At 37.2% G+C, this 12,057-nt stretch overlaps 1 protein-coding gene and 1 pseudogene across 43 annotated transcripts in view; one reads left to right on the top strand and one right to left on the bottom strand.

Annotated features, from left to right (window-relative positions):
• The first annotated feature begins 3,877 nt into the window (after positions 1–3,877).
• Positions 3,878–12,057, top strand: part of LOC148406730 (uncharacterized) — a 28,250-nt gene continuing 20,070 nt past the window's right edge. For 32 of the 42 annotated variants that reach the window (XM_088405388.1, XM_088405394.1, XM_088405392.1 and 29 more), the window contains exons 1-2: positions 3,878–4,218; positions 5,106–5,495. The gene's annotated coding sequence lies outside the window, so the exon portion shown is untranslated. Of the gene's footprint in view, positions 4,595–5,105; positions 5,496–10,011; positions 10,038–12,057 lie in introns of those variants that run through there. The other 10 variants (XM_088405396.1, XM_088405398.1, XM_088405356.1 and 7 more) reach the window with 9 other exon arrangements.
• LOC148406731 (uncharacterized) lies at positions 6,501–8,863 on the bottom strand (annotated as a pseudogene). The gene is made up of 6 exons (XR_015864063.1): positions 8,652–8,863; positions 8,472–8,577; positions 8,249–8,371; positions 7,823–7,937; positions 7,465–7,717; positions 6,501–7,363 (listed from the first exon to the last, which is right to left on the bottom strand). The product of XR_015864063.1 is annotated as an uncharacterized LOC148406731 (transcript).

Raw genomic sequence — 12,057 nt, forward strand, 5'->3', positions numbered from 1 at the left:
GAGAAGAACCTACCTCTGACTTGTAGGAAGAAAAGCTTAGTCCTTACAAACAGCTCTATTATTATTTCAGTTCTTGTAGTTGTAAGTAACATGTTGAAGATTGTTGAGAAAAAATGCAATTTCAAATTGGTCTAATTCTTCAACATGACACATTTCCAAATTACCAATAGCGACACCTAGTGGCAGACAAAAAAGTTCATTTTTACACATTCATGTTCTGTGCTATGCCGGTTTCAGCAAAATTCACTCAAAATTAGTCAGGAGAATATTGCGACAGGGAACATGAATCTCAAGTTTTATGACTCCAAATTTGGTCGTGGTCTCAAAACCCAATGTCTGGCCAGACCGGTAAAACTTAATGTAATTGGACGAAGATGATCTTTTCGAAATTTCATTTCATGGGAGTACTAAACACAGTTTTTTCCTCGTCGTGTGGGCGTCACCTGGTGGCAGCAAAAAAATACATTTTCATTTATATGTACCTTGTTGAGCCTGTCAAAGTAATATAACTTAATTTTTTTCAGACAGGCCTTCAACACGCCTAATTTCCTCCACCAAATGTTAAGATGTTATGATCATGGCCATGGCCTATACAGCAGTGCTCATTACGGCAATTTATTGTTACAGTAAATGCTGATGTAGTTTGACCCAGATGATCTCATCTTGTCACGACTTCACACGTTGAATGAAAGTAATTTCCTAGAGACATCAACAAAAAACATTTAAATAAATATGGAGGGTTAAAACATTGATGTTTTCTTGTATTTCACAACATATATTGAAGCTGTGTGGGAAATTCTATCGTGTTTTGTAGCGTTTTTATGCTTCAAAGAGATATTATTGTCATGCCAAGATGTGTGCGCTCATTGTAGTTTATTTTATTTATAAAAAATATGTTTAGTGTGTGCCAAAGTGTCAGGTTGTACATTTTATGTGTAGTATTAAGGTTTTTTTTTTTAATGTCCCGGATTCTGCAGTTAGAAGTACAGTCGGCCCCCGGTTTACGAACACCCTCTTTTACGAACATTTCGACTTACGAGCGTGAACTGCGGAGTTTTTTGTCCCCCACTTACGCACAAACCTTCCGTCTTACGAACAATATGGCATGCCGGCCACTATATTCGTACATTTATTTTCGCTTTGCTCCGTCATTTAAATCAGAAGCTGACGGTCATTGTGGCAACGTTGAACGCTATTGCTCTTACAATGTCACAGTCACTCTCAGTCACGGTGTCAGTCACGGAGTCAGTCACGGAGATGCTATTGGCCGGCGTCATGTCAATCACAGAAATGCCGATATGCTATTGGCCGAACGCCTTTATCTAGCTTGATGGCACAGCTGGTCGGGAATGAAGGAAGGAGAGAAAATGAGTGAAAAATGGAAGGAAGGAATGTTGTGAAGACTTTGAAAACTTTATCTGTTAGACATGGCTTCTAAAATTGCAAGTGGCGGTAAAAGAAGAAGTAAGAGGATGATGACAATAGAAACCAAGCAGGAGATATTAAAAATACGAAGGAGGCGCATGCATAGTTAACCTTGCTCGTGAGTATGGACGGAACCGCTCGGCAATCTTCTAAGGGCAAGACTTTCCTTGCCGGGGGACGGACCTCGCTCGACAACAAAATGGAGAGGCTTCTTCTATTATGGATTAAAGAGAAGGAAATCGCCGGTGATATGTTTTAGTTTGAGAAAAGTTCTTGTTTAAGAAAATAAATAAATAAATTCTGCGGGTTGGTTTCTGCTCACCTCCCTCTCCACTCGGCTCAAGTCATGTCGCCCCAGAGGAAAATGTCATTTATCCGTTGTATATGAATGTTATTTAAATTAACTGTACAGTAGATTATCGTACTAATTTTAAATATGTGTGTAAATTTGTGATGGTTTTAACTATAATTTCATCACGCGTTGCCAGTCAATGTGTACGTACAATTGACCTCGCTTTGCTACATCAATGAAGTCTTCTGCTCACGAATGACACGGTAACGCTGATATGCTATTGCTCTTACAATGTCACAGTCACTGTTTCAGTCACGGTGTCAGTCACGGAGATGCCGATATGCTATTAGTCGAACGCCTTCATCTAGCTTGATGGCACAGCTGGTCGGGACGGAAGGAAAGAGAGAAAATCAGTCAAAAACGGAAGGAAGGATTGACAGGTTTGACTTGCCAGGGGATCCTGGGTAACAATTAGCATCCCTGAAAACAAAGGTGATGGGGGTATAAGGACACAACTCGGGCCTTGCCTACACATAGGTGTTCTTGCAAACGGGCATTAAATGTTTCCGTTTTGTCCTATTTGCTATATGAGGCCGGGTTTTTTGGTTTTTGTTGTTGTTTTTTTTAATCATAATCTAATGTTTCAAAACCTCCAGCCTAAATGGAGATTTGCCCTAGCTTCCGGTTTCGTGGACACGCGTGCTCAGCTTCAACGGGGATTTGCGTCATCGCGCTATTCTTTTTCCCACGGAAGACCGGATACTGGTGACCTCAGAGGGAAAGTTCTTTCGAACTGGACAGAATTTGTGACATTTCTGCCGCCTAATGACTTGGCATTGCTTGTACATGTATTTGAAACCGCACTATGTGGTTTCATATAGGTGAGACTTTTTTTTTTTAAATAAACAAACGACGACGATACATGTAGACGACAGGGCGTGGTTGTTATTCCCTTATTTCCTCTCATTATCACGTAAGAAATCATCTCTTTTCCCAAATACATTGTCTTTACATCATTATCAGAAATAACTTTCGTCAGTTGCCATAATGTATGCTTTCAATCAACATTAATTAAATAGACATTCACAATTTATTTGTGTCATACCACATATATTGTATCAATATTTGCTGACCAAAATTACTCCGTTTGGAGCTTTTGTTCTTTTGCCTCTTTTGCCTTGTCAATAAAGTAATGACTATCAGCTGTCACTCAAGCTCATTAACATGTCACACACACATATGTCATGGATGTCGAAACTGTCAAGCGACACTGGACATGACGTCTCCATTTTTATTTTTCAATTATTTATTGCTGAAACAAAGCAGTGAATCATCCTGCTTCCTCATATGACTCGTTTTTATTTGCGTGCATTTTTGTGTTGCTTTTATGATGGCACGACCAAAAGAGAGCATGAAGACGACATGGAAACTGTTAGGAGCATAATGCAGTTGCATGTCAGGCGGGTGTGGTGACAAAAGAAATAACGATAAAACGATACTATGGAGGACCAAAAGTGCCAAAATTCAATAAATAAATGTACCATTCAAACATTAAATATAAGTGTCATTAAATAATTTAATGTGTCATTAATTAATTAAAAGTGACATTAATTAAATAAATGTTTAAATAATTAATTTAAACGTTTCATTGAATTAATAAAACATTTATTTCATTATGACACATTTCATTCTTTAATGACACATTTATTTAATTATTGACACAATTATTTAATTAATGACATTTATTTAATCAATGACACATTTAATTATTTAATGACACATTTATTTAATTAATGACACATTTAATTATTTAATGACACTTATATTTAATGATACGCTGTTGCTAGGTTTCATCCTTTGCTTATCTGTCAAGCTCGCTCGTCAAAGTTTAATGGGCGGGTCCTAACACCTGATTGGTTACCCGCTCTTCAAGCCAAAACAAATTAATTTCAGAGAAGATTGACTTAGAGGATGAATGTACTCCAATACGTTGGATGGCACGATAACATTTACATTTATTTGAATGGTCAGACCAAACGACTAAACCCATGGTTGTCTGTCTCAAGGAATATCAAGAAAAATCCTATTGATAATAATAATAATAATAATAATAATAATAATAATAATAATAATAATAATAATAATAACAACAACATTTGTTCAGCTGAGCGCTTGTTATACCGATTCTTTGCCGGGTTTATTTTCTACATCAATATCATCGTCATCTTACGCCCGGTAGGAGGCGGAAAATGCTCCTAGATTGGTAGTCATCCCTAATTATAATTAGTCGACGGCGAACAAGAAAAAGTTCAAGACCGAATACATCATGTGCACGTGCTTGTCCCATTGTTTTGAGAAGTGAAAAATGGCAAAACGTTGCACAGAGTTACATAGAGAGGCATCAAATTTAATCGAAGAAGCACTTCACAAAACTCAGCCTCCCATGGCGGCTCAGTTGCAGCAGCAGAGACCTGCTACTCCCTCAAGAACACCCGTCCAAGGTAAGCCAAATATCCATTATTATTTCACGTTTGAATTCGTTTTAAAAATATATATGTATTTGGTTGTTTCATTACGACTATCAATTAGGCGAGCATAACGCTCGGTAATTTTGCCGAATGCTGTTCGTTTGCTGGCAGAACCACACCAGTTTGAAAATAAAGGTGCGACATATTTCTCTGTTGCAGCCGAGGTAGCAAGACTTTTTGCGCCATATACTGTAATTCCGCTGGAGCGAATAGAGTTAAAAGGCCGAGAAGACCAGCATTTCAAATCGGCTAAACAAGTCTGACCACCAGGCAGATAAAGTTCCAGATATGACCTTGAAAGCTCACCTTCTTGCTGCCGGACTTGGGGAGCAAAAATTAACATTTTCAGGTCAGTAGTTACCATAGCGATACCAAATCCCCCCCACCCAAGAAAAAAAAATAAACAACAAACAACAATATTGCAAATGTATTCAAAATTTCATTCAAAGTCAATCACATGATAAATTAATATCTGACTCCAGCTTAATGTCCATAACATGAATAATGTTTTTTATGTGCTCAGTTGTGAGTGGGCATGAGTAAAGTATGGTTGTCACATCTGAACTGTTTGAAGTATTTCCAAAGCTCCAAAACTGAGGAGGTTTTGAACTTTTAAAGATAGCGGGATTTACTCGCAGCAGAAACCTTGGATTGATTCCGTGTCCAAGCTCTGGATACACACTTGCCTACCTGAAAGAGCCATCAACGATGATCGGACAGGCTACAATTTACATATGTCCACTTCAGCAGGATCTACCATTCCAGCCTTACGTATATTTACAGAGACTCATGTTCAATAGTCAAAGCAATGTTTACTGTTCATTTATAATCATTATTTAAGACTATTTTGTTGTCGTTAGGAGCACTCACAACAGGCCTCTGGACCAGAAGTCCCCTGCCTCAGTTGTGAAAAGGCAGTTCCCTTTTCAGGAATGAAGGTATACAGACTGAGCTGCAATGGGTGGGTGCTTTTTACCATTCTGCAAGATTAGTATATATTATTTTTGTTCCGAAACAAATGTCTCAAGAGTGTCGAGCACACAATCAAGATAATAGGAAGATATTTTGTACATTTCAAGGACATCAACAGAGGAATCAAAAACACATCAAGAGGCAGGCCAAAGTGAAAATGACAGAGAGACAGCCTCAGTCAATGACTGTTCCAGAGAGGCCTGAAACATCAGCGGAGAGTGCAGTCATACCAGGAGTGACTAACACTGAGGCACTGAACCATACGGACACAGAAGAAGGTTTATATCATCACAATAGAATTCCTCTCCAGTTGTGTGTAAAAGAGTCTCATTGAAAAATAACATATGTAGACAAATCTATACTAGCACTATAACACAACTATAGTGTATGTTAAAAATATTGTTTTTCAGAATGTTACATTCAACAAATGGTTGGGTTAAATAAAAAAGCCAACTATAAGTCAAAAAAGGACTGACCCAGTATTTAGGCCAATTTGATATAATTTTCTGAGTTGTTTTGCACAAAAGTAATTTCGAGAACTTAGTCATTCAATGATACACAAGACAGCCTCAAATGGACTTTGGTAAATGGACTTTCACTTATATAGCGCTTTTCTACCTTAGGTACTCAAAGCGCTTTACACTAACTAGTCATTTACCTACTGATGACGCAGCATCAGGAACAACCGGGGGTTCAGTGTCTTGCTCAAGGACACTTAGACATGGTCTTGATGGTCGGGGGATCGAACCCACGGCCTTTCGGCTGGGAGACGACCACTCTACCACTAAGCCATGCCGCCCCTAATCTGGGTTGTTTTAACCAAACCTGAAAATGTGATCAAATAAATATTGGAATTAGTCTTTTTTTTTCCCTTGCTCATAAGTTATTTTGAACCTATTGGTTTGAAAGCTAATTCCTTCCTTTTTTAACTTGGCATTTCATTAATTAATATGAATCATATATTTATGGATAACGAGTAGATATCCGTTTCATGTAACTTGCAAACTCACAACACGTCTCTCTGACATCTATTACTTTATTTTCATTTTTATTTATTTCTAGAATGGGAGCTTATTAAGGAACCAGCTCAAGCTACCAAGGTTTACATAGAGAGTTTGTGAAGGAAACATGCATTTGGGAAACCACAGAGAATGAAGATAGATGCAAGGGACTCTGATGAGGACAGGGAACGAGAAATGTTTAAATGATAAAAGTTATTGAATGCACTGATCAGGAGGTTTAAGTGACACAAATTCTGTATCATTGAAACTACACAAATACCATGCAGTTTTTGGCATCTGTTTTATTATCCATCTTTTAAACATTTTTGTATCACTCATCTGAGTGTGAAGAACACAGCATTGATGTTATCCATTCTGTGTACCAGTGACGAGAGTTCATGTATCTTCATTAAAGATACTTAAAGTTCAATTTCTGGAAGTACTGCAGCTGTCAAAAGGTAGCTTCAACCTGAAAGGACGAGGAATATGATCAATTTTGAATTTATAACCGGTGACATGAGGTATTTAGCAGTGATGGGAAAAGAAGGCTTTAAGATGCTTCATGACCCAGTTGTATTTTTTTTTTACTCCTTCTAATGGTACTCTGTTCAACATAGGCTTTGAAACTTCCTGTTTTGAACAGACAATGGAAGCTCCAGCCTTAGTTTTTGAACTACTTATTTTATTTTACTTCCACTAGGTACATCATGCTGACATTTTTAAACCTCTTTCTTTAAGCCAACAGTGGCCATTTAGACTTCTTAAAATGACATAACCTGGGGTGCTGCTTTCTGTGTGTGATAGGCCATTCTCAAAGGTTTTGTCCCCTCTCATAATGAATTCCATATCAAAAAGGTACAACTCTTTCTTTAACCTCAGTAGGGTCTGCCATCGGGCCTTGCACTCTGTAACGTCTCCAGAGTTGTTGTGGTGATTGGTTCCTTTCAGTTCTAAGGCCATGACAGTTCCAAGCATCTTGGAAAGAGTTCAGGCTTTGCTGAATTTGTGGAAGGAAGATCCGGTGCAGTCCAAAAAGATGAACTTCGTTGTCTGGATTCAGTGTTCCCTTTGCTTCAAGTGAAGTGAAGATCTGATAGAAGAGGTCCAGGGAATGCTGATAAACGTCTCTCCATATCCTTTCAATTCTGTGCTTAGGATAAAATTGGCAATGTATCAAATTATTTCTTAGTGACATTATAAAGAAATACACTCATCTGGTGATATTGTGATCCAAATGTGTATTTACCGCTGGTTATGGACACTTCTGCCTGTGATGTGTGAATTCCTGTCAGTATCCCTGCTCCTGATCATGAACTCTGCCACATCTGCATTCTCTCCCCCTTTATCAGATCTGACTCTTGAAGGCAGCCCATACTGATTAACAGCAGCTATGAAACTTTCTTTGTAAGACTGTACAAGCTCTGTTATTGCCAGCCACAGTCAAATAGACCACTAAACGACTGAATCCATCCACCCCGCCAAGGACAACAAATCTCCACCTGTCAGGCAGTTGTGAACAGACAAAAAAAAAGTTTATGGTAAAGCATATCGTATTCAATATTAACTAGAGAAAGATGTCCAGATTACTGAATACGATCACTGACCTGATTAGTATATGGTTCCCATCTATATGCCATAAAGAATTTGGGCCTGGAACAGAATACTGTCGTCGTCTTGAAACATGCAACCTGAGTAACCATGCGTAAAGACTCTTGCAGCCTTGAGATTGACAGAAGGAAAATAAAATTGACCTCTGGGATTTCTTAAGGTATCCTTTTTTGAAGCAATGGTCAGGTTATAAGTAACAAATATACAGTCATGTGTGTAAAACAGTTTCAGTGCAGCAAAGCCAAAGCCTTCAAAATAAAAGTTATTCAACACACGACAGAAACAAATCAAGTTGCTAACTTAAATTTCAGCAGATTGCAGATAAAATCCCAGATGCATGAAATCAGCTAGGCTCCCTAATTGATTTCAAAGAAGCAATACTTTAAAACGAATTAAAACATTGCTCATATCGTTTTACTCACTTGGAACACGCACACCTCTTGCATTCAGATGGCCACGCATGAACTTGTAGCCGGAATTTGGATGTGGACTTCACTTACAATGCGGTCCAGTTCCTTGTCGTTCATCGTTGAAGAGAGATCTCTCTATCTACACAAAATACATTACCGATAATAAAGAAATGTGGCACTAAACGTGGATGAGATCGCTGAATAAGTTGACAACTTGTGAATGTAGTACACTTACCTCAAACTGGCTTGCTTCATGAGTCTCCTGACTGTCCTCTTTGAGACTCCGAACGTCGCTGCAATTTGACTTGTTGATAATCCACAAAGTACGTAATTTTCCAGAACTGCAATTGGTATATCAAACGCCAAACGTCCCGATCCATTTGTGTGTCGTGCTCGGGGACCTGTGAACCTCTACTGTACTTCCTCTAAAATTGCAGTCACTCTTGGGTCAATGTCGGAAACGGAAAGTGCAGAAATAAGTCCAGCAACTTCAATAAATTCCTTCACTTTTCGTTGAATAAAATCGTTTTCTACAGGCCCTGCCTCCACATTTTCAGCAAGGTCTGAAATATCTCGACCTAACTGTCGTGAAAGATCACGAAGGTCGTCTGTCATCGCATCCGCCATGTTTCCAACCTCTTCAGGCCGAAGTAATGGATTGGACATGATTTGAGTTAACGGGCTTTGGGCCCGCCCACTAAATTGACGAGGGAGGTTGACAGATTGCCGAATGACAGATAGAGAAATAGCTGAAAACTGGCCGTGTTTCATACTTTGCTAAACTGTCAACCTCTCCCGTCAAATTTGATGGGTGGGCGGGTCCTAACATCTGATTGGTTACCCTTGCAAGACAAAGCAGGGTAACCAATCAGGTGTAGGACCCGCCCATTAAACTATGACGCGAGAGCTTGACAGATAAGTAAAGGATGAAACGTAGCAACAGCGTGTCATTAAATATAAGTGTCAATAAATAATTAAATGTGTCATTAATTAAATAAATGTGTCATTACATAATTAAATGTGTCATTAATTAAATAAATGTGTCATAAAATAATTAAATGTCATTAATGAAACAAATGTTTAATTATTTCAATGAAACGTTTAAATTATTTAAACATTTATTTAATTAATGACACTTTTAATTAATTAATGACATTTTTAATTATTTAATGACACTTATATTTAATGATTGAATGGTACATTTATTTATTGAATTTTGGCACTTTTGGTCCTCCATACGATACATCGTCCCACTTGGTGATTTTTTTTGACAAGAGAATTGTAGTTGCCGTACTCGGCCCAGTCATGGATGTCGACGCTGCTCACGCGATAGTTGAAATGACAGCTTATTTTTTCTTTCTTTTTTTTCTAAATTCTTTATTACTGATACAATGCAGTACATGGCAATAAATATTTCACGATCCTGTGGGCTACAAACCATCAGATTCAGTACAACACAACATTAAACAAATACTGTAGATTAAAAAAGCGAACTCCCTGTGTCAGTTTGTGGTAGAGGACTGTTTAGGAAGAGTGGGACATCACAGCTCTAATTTCGGACCCGCGCTCATAACATTTACGGCCCTATTGATTCACAAGTTCAAGTCTCAGTTCAATTTGCCCCTCACTACCGGCAACAAATCTAAATAATATATTGTTAAAAAAATTTTTTGCATAGCAACACTCCAAAGACGTTTCCAAAATAAACTTCGTTTCCAAGTGTCAGCGAAAGTAACCCAAGGGCTGACCTCCGTGCACTTGCTCTTCCGGTTTAGCTCTTCCCGTGGGTACCGTGAAGCAAGTAAGTCGTCTAAACTGTTGCGATATTAATATTTGTAATTGTTGTCATATTTAGTCATTATTACTTCAACTTTGTTCGCTAAGTTTTTTCGTCCTATAGTATGCCGACACGTGTGCTACGTGTGCTAATTTGATGACGCATTTGACTAGTTATGTTGCGGTAATATAATGTAGTAACCTGATTGCTTACTTAATGCAATACATCGACCGCAACCATCTTCTACTTTTATGAATAAAACGTTGTTTTCATTATCATTTATTTTAATCATTATTTCATTATTTTTCGTTACGCAATAATGAACAACAACACTAAGTTAGTGGTGTACTTAGTTGTCGTAAAAATAAATGTTATAATTAACTTTACTTTCTCCAATTAGTGGTGTACTTAGTTGGTGTTAAAAAAAGTAGCCTCTATGTTCTTCCATCACTTTGTTTTCACTATTTTGAGTATTATTAATTACATTATAATTTGTTCATTACGTGTTTGTTCGCTAGTATACTAATGCTACGTGTGCTGTGAAATATATTCAAATTCAGCTATCACTAAATTCCCCTAGAATTTCCCCCACTATTGTTATTATTGTTATTATCGTTATTATTATTTTCACATGCTTGCTTATCTAACGTAATTTTGCTGCCATTATCGTTATCTACAATCTTCTATTTACAGATGTAATTGTATGGCTTTAATAAATATCAGCAAGACAAAATGTAGACGTTCTTTCTCATTCATTATTAATTACTTACACATCCTTAAGTAATTTGCTGTAAAAACGATTAAACCTAATTATAAAATATTTCGTTCGGTGGAATGTACAGCACATAACTAAATGAAAAAACAGTGCAAAATTAAATGACACAACCATAATTTTATAGAAGAAGTGACGGTTGAACAAAAATCGTCAATACCCTAACTTGTCATCGTTGTCATTGTGCCAATTCAATTGTCGTCTTAAACACATGTGATATTAGATATGCATGTTTAATTTTGTGAAAGATATTTTTTAAAAAGTCTTGCTGCCTTGAACTCAATGTCTGAAGTATTTCTGACAACTGTGAGTAGAAACGGAGAACAGCACATATCTGTCAGGCTCATCTTAACTGTCTTGTTTGTCACCGGACTTCAAATGTAATAGCCATATATGAAGAAGACAAAAGAACGTTGGTCAAATCATTCTAATAAGGCTTTTTGGGATAATGGGGTTGAGTAGCTATTAGATTATAATTTTTTTAAATGTAATTCCGGTGTGTTTCTCAAAAATATATGCATATTTTAAAAATACTCTTCATAGCACTTTTTTGCATACATGCCACTTTCAAAATCGTTTTTTTTAAAAAAATTTTTTTTAAATGCGTCATGTAATGCCGGAGTACATATAACAGTTAGGCATCTCCTTTTTAGCAGTTGAACGCTTGACTTTGCGACAAATATTAGATATATTAGATATAAGTAGGTTCCAGTCAGTGTCTCGTTTTTTGCTCTTGAAGTCTTGTACATCATCCCCCCACACACACACACACACACACATAAGCACACACACATATTCACACATCCATCAGCATGCTGTTTTTGGCATTAGTAGGGGTATGCGAAACATGTTACAGTGTATACATTAACAGCTAAATAAAAGACAGTAAATAAAAAGTACATTTAATTATTTCTCTGTTGGCTAATTGTTAGATTTTTGGTAAGTGGACTTTTTGGCATTGGTATGGATAACCTGAATTTCATTATTGTTAATTTTATAAATTAGTAAAATATATTTTTTGAAACTATTGGAGAAAACCTTAAATAAACTAATGTGAAAATGAACATGTTTTATTCATACCAAAAAGGTTAAAAGATGTGTATTGCATAAACGTTAAGGTCTGCTTAGAAGCTAAAATTTGTCTTTAATGTTGACGGCGATGTGATTTGTGCAATTGCAAATGCTCTCGCTAAAGTACCTGGATGTCTGTAGTTCCTGATGGCACACCATTTTTGAACTGATAGGTACAGCTCACCTTTGCATTAGATGGTG

This window comes from Hippichthys cyanospilos, chromosome 21 (assembly GCF_059441005.1).
Source record: "Hippichthys cyanospilos isolate Australia breed blue-spotted pipefish chromosome 21, RoL_Hcya_1.0, whole genome shotgun sequence".
NCBI lineage: Eukaryota > Metazoa > Chordata > Actinopteri > Syngnathiformes > Syngnathidae > Hippichthys > Hippichthys cyanospilos.